This window comes from Crinia signifera, chromosome 8 (genome assembly GCF_055691185.1).
Source record: "Crinia signifera chromosome 8, ASM5569118v1, whole genome shotgun sequence".
NCBI classification, from domain to species: domain Eukaryota; kingdom Metazoa; phylum Chordata; class Amphibia; order Anura; family Myobatrachidae; genus Crinia; species Crinia signifera.
This window is the reverse complement of record NC_139224.1, coordinates 129,061,667-129,071,086: the sequence shown is the minus strand read 5'-3', so window position 1 is coordinate 129,071,086 and position 9,420 is coordinate 129,061,667. Positions and strand designations below refer to the sequence as shown.

The 9,420-nt window shown below is 49.0% G+C and overlaps 1 long non-coding RNA gene across 1 annotated transcript; it reads left to right on the top strand.

The window, feature by feature from the left end:
- Positions 1-5,651: 5,651 nt before the first annotated feature.
- On the top strand, positions 5,652-7,648 carry LOC146027094 (uncharacterized). The gene is made up of 4 exons (XR_014454664.1): positions 5,652-5,729; positions 6,110-6,199; positions 7,444-7,509; positions 7,588-7,648. It is a non-coding gene; the product is annotated as an uncharacterized LOC146027094 (long non-coding RNA).
- The last annotated feature ends 1,772 nt before the right edge of the window (positions 7,649-9,420 follow it).

Below are 9,420 nucleotides of genomic sequence, written 5' to 3'. Positions count from 1 at the left end.
GCCTCCATTTAAAACAACCACGATCCAGGGCAGCCGTAAGCGGGGCAAGCGCAGCGGTACATTACAGTATGTGTCCTATCCACTTTGGAGCGGAGTGGATTTTATAAAGTACACTATAGCGGCCGCAGCACTTTATAAAATCCAGTCCACACCTTTTTGTAAACCCACCCCCGCCCCATTTACAGTAATAAGAGTACAGTAAGTTTATTTACATTAAACAGCACATTTTCTAATTTTTGACATTTTCCCACAGTGCCAACGCTTTGAGACCAGGGCACCCTGCCCATGTAGCCGACACAGCCCCCACCGCCTCAACAAGTGGCGCCGCTCTGTCTGAGAGTAAGTCCTGTCATTTGTTTATTGAGTTTGTGTATTTTTTCTTGCTTTCCAACTTGTGTCTTTTCTTGGCGTGCCGTTGGCCGACGCTGCCAGCGTCGGCCAAATGCAGCCTAGCGCAGTCAGCGTAGTGTCCCCGCGGCATCCCATGCGTAGTCAGCGTAGTGTCCATTTCAGGGGGGGTGGGGGTGGAGCGTTGCGCCAATGCCTCTGATGCACAACAAAGGAGGCACTTGCCAGTGGCAGTACTAAATCCTGTACTGTACTGGCAAATGCCTCCATTTGAAACAACCACGATCCAGGGCAGCCGTAAGCGGGGCAAGCGCAGCGGTACATTATGTGTCCTATCCACTTTGGAGCGTGGTGGATTTTATAAAGTACACTATAGCGGCCGCAGCACTTTATTAAACCAGTCCACGCCTTTTTGTTAACCCACCCCCGCTCCATTTACAGTAATAAGAGTGCAGTAAGTTTGTTTACATTAAACATCACATTTTCTCATTTTTGACATTTTCCCACAGTGACTCCGCTTGAAGACGAGGGCACCCTGCCCATGGAGGCCGACACAGCCCCCACAGCCTCAACAAGCGGCGCCGCTCTGTCTGAGAGTAAGTCCTGTCATTTGTTTATTGAGTTTGTGTATTTTTTCTTTCTTTCCAACTTGTGTCTTTTCTTGGCGTGCCGTTGGCCAACGCTGCCAGCGTCGGCCAACGGCAGCCTAGCGCAGTCAGCGTAGTGTCCCCGCGGCAGCCCTGCATAGTCAGCGTAGTGTCCATTTCAGGGGGGGTGGGGGTGGAGCGTTGCGCCAATGCCTCTGATGCACAACAAAGGAGGCACTTGCCAGTGGCAGTAATAAATCCTGTACTGTACTGGCAAATGCCTCCATTTGAAACAACCACGATCCAGGGCAGCCGTAAGCGGGGCAAGCGCAGCGGTACATTACAGTATGTGTCCTATCCACTTTGGAGCGGAGTGGATTTTATAAAGTACACTATAGCGGCCGCAGCACTTTATTAAACCAGTCCACGCCTTTTTGTAAACCCAGCCCCGCCCCATTTACAGTAATAGGAGTACAGTAAGTTTATTTACATTAAACAGCACATTTTCTCATTTTTGACATTTTCCCACAGTGCCAACGCTTGGAGGCCAGGGCACCCTGACAATGTTGGGCGACACAGCCTCCACAGCCTCAACAAGCGGCGCCGCTCCGTCTGAGAGTAAGTCCTGTCATTTGTTTATTGAGTTGGTGTATTTTTTGTTTCTTTCCAACTTGTGTCTTTTCTTGGCGTGCCGTTGGCCAACGCTGCCAGCGACGGCCAATGGCAGCCTAGCGCAGTCAGCGTAGTGTCCCCGCGGCAGCCCTGCGTAGTCAGCGTAGTGTCCATGTCAGGGGGGGTGGGGGTGGAGCGTTGCGCCAATGCCTCTGATGCACAACAAAGGAGGCACTTGCCAGTGGCAGTACTAAATCCTGTACTGTACTGGCAAATGCCTCCATTTGAAACAACCACGATCCAGGGCAGCCGTAAGCGGCGCAAGCGCAGCGGTACATTACAGTATGTGTCCTATCCACTTTGGAGCAGAGTGGATTTTATAAAGTACACTATAGCGGCCACAGCACTTTATTAAACCAGTCCACGCCTTTTTGTAAACCCACCCCCGCCCCATTTACAGTAATAATAGTACAGTAAGTTTATTTACATTAAACAGCACATTTTCTCATTTTTGACATTTTCCCACAGTGCCAACGCTTGGAGGCCAGGGCACCCTGACAATGGTGGGCGACACAGCCCCCACAGCCTCAACAAGCGGCGCCGCTCCGTCTGAGAGTAAGTCCTGTCATTTGTTTATTGAGTTGGTGTATTTTTTGTTTCTTTCCAACTTGTGTCTTTTCTTGGCGTGCCGTTGGCCGACGCTGCCAGCGTCGGCCAATGGCAGCCTAGCGCAGTCAGCGTAGTGTCCCCGCGGCAGCCCTGCGTAGTCAGCGTAGTGTCCATGTCAGGGGGGTTGGGGGTGGAGCGTTGCGCCAATGCCTCTGATGCACAACAAAGGAGGCACTTGCCAGTGGCAGTACTAAATCCTGTACTGTACTGGCAAATGCCTCCATTTGAAACAACCACGATCCAGGGCAGCCGTAAGCGGGGCAAGCGCAGCTGTACATTACAGTATGTGTCCTATCCACTTTGGAGCGGAGTGGATTTTATAAAGTACACTATAGCGGCCGCAGCACTTTATTAAACCAGTCCAAGCCTTTTTGTAAACCCACACCCGCCCCATTTACAATAATAAAAGTACAGTAAGTTTATTTACATTAAACAGCACATTTTCTCATTTTTGACATTTTCCCACAGTGCCAACGCTTGGAGACCAGGGCACCCTGACAATGGTGGCCGACACAGCCCCCACAGCCTCAACAAGCGGCGCCGATCCGTCTGAGAGAAAGTCCTGTAATTTCTTTATTGAGTTTGTGTATTTTTTCTTTCTTTGCAACTTGTGTCTTTTCTTGGCGTGCCGTTGGCCGATTCTGCCAGCGTCGGCCAACGGCAGCCTAGCGCAGTCAGCGTAGTGTCCATGTCAGGGGGGGTGGGGGTGGAGCATTGCGCCAATGCCTCTGATGCACAAAAAAGGAGGCACTTGCCAGTGGCAGTACTTAATCCTGTACTGTACTGGCAAATGCCTCCATTTAAAACAACCACGATCCAGGGCAGCCGTAAGCGGGGCAAGTGCAGCGGTACATTACAGTATGTGTCCTATCCACTTTGGAGCGGAGTGGATTTTATAAAGTACACTATAGCGGCCGCAGCACTTTATAAAATCCAGTCCACACCTTTTTGTAAACCCACCCCCGCCCCATTTACAGTAATAAGAGTTCAGTAAGTTTATTTACATTAAACAGCACATTTTCTAATTTTTGACATTTTCCCACAGTGCCAACGCTTTGAGACCAGGGCACCCTGCCCATGTAGCCGACACAGCCCCCACCGCCTCAACAAGTGGCGCCGCTCTGTCTGAGAGTAAGTCCTGTCATTTGTTTATTGAGTTTGTGTATTTTTTCTTGCTTTCCAACTTGTGTCTTTTCTTGGCGTGCCGTTGGCCGACGCTGCCAGCGTCGGCCAAATGCAGCCTAGCGCAGTCAGCGTAGTGTCCCCGCGGCATCCCATGCGTAGTCAGCGTAGTGTCCATTTCAGGGGCGGTGGGGGTGGAGCGTTGCGCCAATGCCTCTGATGCACAACAAAGGAGGCACTTGCCAGTGGCAGTACTAAATCCTGTACTGTACTGGCAAATGCCTCCATTTGAAACAACCACGATCCAGGGCAGCCGTAAGCGGGGCAAGCGCAGCGGTACATTATGTGTCCTATCCACTTTGGAGCGTGGTGGATTTTATAAAGTACACTATAGCGGCCGCAGCACTTTATTAAACCAGTCCACGCCTTTTTGTTAACCCACCCCCGCTCCATTTACAGTAATAAGAGTGCAGTAAGTTTGTTTACATTAAACATCACATTTTCTCATTTTTGACATTTTCCCACAGTGACTCCGCTTGAAGACGAGGGCACCCTGCCCATGGAGGCCGACACAGCCCCCACAGCCTCAACAAGCGGCGCCGCTCCGTCTGAGAGTAAGTCCTGTCATTTGTTTATTGAGTTTGTGTATTTTTTCTTTCTTTCCAACTTGTGTCTTTTCTTGGCGTGCCGTTGGCCGACGCTACCAGCGTCGGCCAACGGCAGCCTAGCGCAGTCAGCGTAGTGTCCCCGCGGCAGCCCTGCGTAGTCAGCATAGTGTACATTTCAGGGGGGGTGGGGTGGAGCGTTACGCCAATGCCTCTGATGCACAACAAAGGAGGCACTTGCCAGTGGCAGTACTAAATCTTGTACTGTACTGGCAAATGCCTCCATTTGAAACAACCACTATCCAGGGCAGCCGTAAGCGGGGCAAGCGCAGCGGTACATTATGTGTCCTATCCACTTTGGAGCGGAGTGGATTTTATAAAGTACACTATAGCGGCCGCAGCACTTTATAAAATCCAGTCCACGCCTTTTTGTAAACCCACCCCCGCCCCATTTACAGTAATAAGAGTACAGTAAGTTTATTTACATTAAACATCACATTTTCTCATTTTTGACATTTTCCCACAGTGCCTCTGCTTGAAGACGAGGGCACCCTGCCCATGGAGGCCGACACAGCCCCCACAGCCTCAACAAGCGGCGCCGCTCTGTCTGAGAGTAAGTCCTGTCATTTGTTTATTGAGTTTGTGTATTTTTTCTTTCTTTCCAACTCTCGTCTTTTCTTGGCGTGCCGTTGGCCGACGCTGACAGCGTCGGCCAACGGCAGCCTAGCGCAGTCAGCGTAGTGTCCCCGCGGCAGCCCTGCGTAGTCAGCGTAGTGTCCATTTCAGGGGGGGTGGGGGTGGAGCGTTGCGCCAATGCCTCTGATGCACAACAAAGGAGGCATTTGCCAGTGGCAGTACTAAATCCTGTACTGTACTGGCAAATGCCTCCATTTGAAACAACCACGATCCAGGGCAGCCGTAAGCGGTGCAAGCGCAGCGGTACATTACAGTATGTGTCCTATCCACTTTGGAGCGGAGTGGATTTTATAAAGTACACTATAGCGGCCGCAGCTCTTTATAAAATCCAGTCCACGCCTTTTTGTAAACCCAGCCCCGCCCCATTTACAGTAATAAGAGTACAGTAAGTTTATTTACATTAAACAGCACATTTTCTCATTTTTGACATTTTCCCACAGTGCCAACGCTTGGAGACCAGGGCACCCTGCCCATGGAGGCCGACACAGCCCCCACCGCCTCAACAAGTGGCGCCGCTCCGTCTGAATGTAAGTCCTGTCATTTGTTTATTGAGTTTGTGTATTTTTTCTTTCTTTCCAACTTGTGTCTTTTCTTGGCGTGCCGTTGGCCGACGCTGCCAGCGTCGGCCAACGGCAGCCTAGCGCAGTCAGCGTAGTGTCCCCGCTGCAGCCCTGCGTAGTCAGCGTAGTCTCCATTTCAGGGGGGGTGGGGGTGGAGCGTTGCGCCAATGCCTCTGATGCACAACAAAGGAGGCACTTGCCAGTGGCAATACTAAATCCTGTACTGTACTGGCAAATGCCTCCATTTGAAACAACCACTATCCAGGGCAGCCGTAAGCGGGGCAAGCGCAGCGGTACATTATGTGTCCTATCCACTTTGGAGCGGAGTGGATTTTATAAAGTACACTATAGCGGCCGCAGCACTTTATTAAACCAGTCCACGCCTTTTTGTAAACCCAGCTCCGCCCCATTTACAGTAATAAGAGTACATTTTTGTCATTTGCCCACAGTGCCTCCGCTTGAAGAACAGGGGACCCTTCCCTGCCGGGATGCTGCAGGCCCCCCCTCAAGCATCGCCACGATGCTTAGCAGTAAGTCCTGTCATTTCTTAATTGTGTTTTGTGTTTGTGTGTTTGAACTACGTAATGTAGTTTTTTGCCGTGCCATTGGGCGACGCTGTCAGCATTGGCCAAAGGCAGCCTAGCGCAGTCAGCGTAGTGTCCCCGCGGGAGCCCTGTGCAATTACCGTAGTGTCCCCGTTAGGCAGCTCTGCATCTTGTGCACAAAGGGGGTGGGGGTGGAGGGGTGCGGTGCGCAAATACGTCTGTTGCACGACCTTTTGACCTAGACATTGTTTATCTATTGTAGTGTAATACTGAATACTCTACCACTGATCACAGTAGTGTGTGTGAACTAATGTTTCAAAGGACACTACAGTAGAGTATACTGTAATGTAATTATTTTTACACAGGACTTCAGAGGAGGATGGAAAGGGTACGCCCCATACGGCCCCCTCAAATTGTGGCAGCCGGAAGTGTGTCGGAAGCTGCAAGCGGACACAGTAAGTGTCCTCCCGACCTGTTCATACCCCCACTATCCACGTTGACGTGGAGTCAATTTTATCAAGTGTGGCGGACGCAGCACTTTATGGAAAACAGTCCACGGCTTTTTTTTTTCCCCATTTACAGTAAGAAGAGAGTAAGTCCTGAGAGTAAGTCCTGTCATTTGTTTATTGTACTGTACAGTATTTGTGGGGTTTTTTTCGAACTTGTATCTTTTCTTGGCGTGCCGTTGGCCGACGCTGTCAGCTTCGGCCAACGTCAGCCTAACGCAGTTAGCGTAGTGTCCCCGTGGCAGCCCTGCATACTCAGGCAACCTAGCAAGCGACTCTCACACAGTGCCGGTAACCGCCACATCCCCTGCGCTGGCGGATGGGCAATCATGCGTGTACAGTACTGTACATTGTACAATACTGTATTGTACAGGGGCCAATGTGCTTTATTATTTTTTACAGGGCCAGACCTGACCAGACATTATTGGCTGGCCACCCCTCCTCGTCCCCTGTACCCATTCACAAGCCCCTGTGCATCCATCCGCCAGGAAGAAAGTAAGCATTCCTGTACATACAGTAGGTGTGCGTAGCCCATTTTATTAGTGCATCCATCCGCCAGGAAGAAAGTAAGCATTCCTGTACATACAGTAGGTGTGCGTAGACCATTTTATTAGGGGGTGCACCATTCCAGGGGCATGTCAATCACTGGACATGTCCATCACCGCCTATCATTACACAAGATGCCACACACTTTAATGCCCATTAGAGATAATTACACAAACAGTAATGCCAATTCCACATACTGTAATGCCATGCACAGTAATGTCCATTCCACATAATGCCACACACAGTAATGCCCATTCTACATAATGCTACACAGCATACTGCCCATTACACATTATGCCAGGGCTTGACAAATGTTTGTAAAACAGGGATAATAGAAACTGTGCTCATTCATGCTCATTGCTTGGGCGGCGCACTGCACACACTTTCAGGAAGCACTAAGCACTCTTCCTATCAGATGCCTGCCGGAGCCGCAGCCTCCTTCCTTTTTAAACTGCATTCCCGCCTGCCAGAGCCGCAGCAGCCTCCTTCCATTTTGAGCCGCTGGCCATATGCTGCACGTCGCACACTTACTTTACAGTAATAACCATAACTTACTGTATTACAAGTAATAATAATAATAATAATAATAATAATAATACAGTAATAACAACTTTATTTATAAAGCATATTTTCTCATTTTTCCACAGTGCCAAGGGTACAAGAGGACCAGGCAGCCTCCGCCCCTCCTCCAAATCCACCACCCATGGATAGAGGTAAAGTACAGTATACTATTCAACCTGTACTGTATTTCTGTTCTAAACTGTACATTGTTTGTTTCTTTATTTTCACAGATGAATTAAGAAGAGTGGTGATGATGCTCCAGGGCGTCATCAACCAGATATTTGATTTACTGATGCGATTAATTTAATTAATTTTTATTTTTGTTTGTTTAGGTGATTAAATTTTTTATAAAAATCATTACTGTCAGTACATTTCATTAAAGATGGTTTGCAGTTTGTAATTATTACAATACAGTATACTGGGCAGGTGTCAGTACAATACATCTTTCAAAAACTTCTTTATACAGTACCATACAATTAGAATCATGTGTGGGGACTTAAAATACAGTATACAGTAATATATATATATATATTTTTTTAAACAGTACATTAATTTAAACAGGACAAAGTCATATTTTAGGTACAATAATTTAAAGTACTGTTGGTCACAACAAAGCTTTTTACAAGGCAGTGGCTGTCCTTTGTTCTATGGGCCAAACATGCTTGATTTTGCTCATGGTAGAGTGGTATGGGGAGAGAAGAAAAAAGAATAGCGTTAGTACTGAATGGTCACAAGGATTTCAGGGGGGGGGGGGGAGAGACACATGTTGGCAGGGGAAGGGGATGGGAGAGAGGGAGAGAGATAATGTACAGTAAGATCATAAACATACTTGTTTTCCATTTCATTGCCTGTCCTTTGTTCTCTGTCCCAAACACGCTTGATTTTGCTCATGGTAGAGTGGCATGGTGGATAAGGGGAGAGAAGAAAAAAGAATAGCGTTAGTACTGAATGGTCACAAGGATTTCAGGGGGGGGGGAGAGACACATGTTGGCAGGGGAAGGGGATGGGAGAGAGGGAGAGAGATAATGTACAGTAAGATCATAAACATACTTTTTTTTTTTCATTTCATTGCCTGTCCTTTGTTCTCTATCCCAAACACGCTTGATTTTGCTCATGGTAGAGTGGCATGGTGGATAAGGGGAGAGAAGAAAAAAGAATAGCGTTAGTACTGAATGGTCACACGGATTTCAGGGGGGGGAGAGAGACACATGTTGGCAGGGGAAGGGGATGGGAGAGAGGGAGAGAGATAATGTACAGTAAGATCATAAACATACTTTTTTTCCATTTCATTGCCTGTCCTTTGTTCTCTGTCCCAAACACGCTTGATTTTGCTCATGGTAGAGTGGCATGGTGGATAAGGGGAGAGAAGAAAAAAGAATAGCGTTAGTACTGAATGGTCACAAGGATTTCAGGGGGGGGGGAGAGAGAGACACATGTTGGCAGGGGAAGGGGATGTGAGAGAGGGAGAGAGATAATGTACAGTAAGATCATGGTACTCTTTACCTAGAACGGCGCCCGCGATTAGAATCGCGGGCGTCGGGGGTAAAAAATCGCGGTCATCGCGGGTAAATCGCGGGTACATCAAAATCGTGTACCCGCGATGACCGCGATTTTCCCATAGGGAACAATGTTAAAAAGCCTAATTGACCGCGATTTTAATGTAAAATGCCTCAATGCCCGCGATTTTCCCATAGGAATCAATGTTAAATGGGCTACAGAGCCCAAATAGACCCAATTAACCCTTAAATGTCACCCCAATTTTTTTACGCCACCCCACGATCCACGCCAACCCGAAGCGTGGCGAGCGCAGCGAGCCCGCGAGGAGCGGCGGTACGCGTCCTCCGACCTTTTCATGCCCTTCTATCCACGTCGGCGTGGAGTTGAGAATAGAATAGTGTGGCGAGCGCAGCGAGCCACCGAGCCCGAAGCGTGGCGAGCGCAGCGAGCCCCGCGAGGGGACGCGGATATCTTCACAGGTAAACGCGTCCCTTCGCGGGCTTCACAGGTGTCGGCGTCGCCACGGACACCTGTGAAGTCCGCGAGGGGACGCGTATAACTGTGAA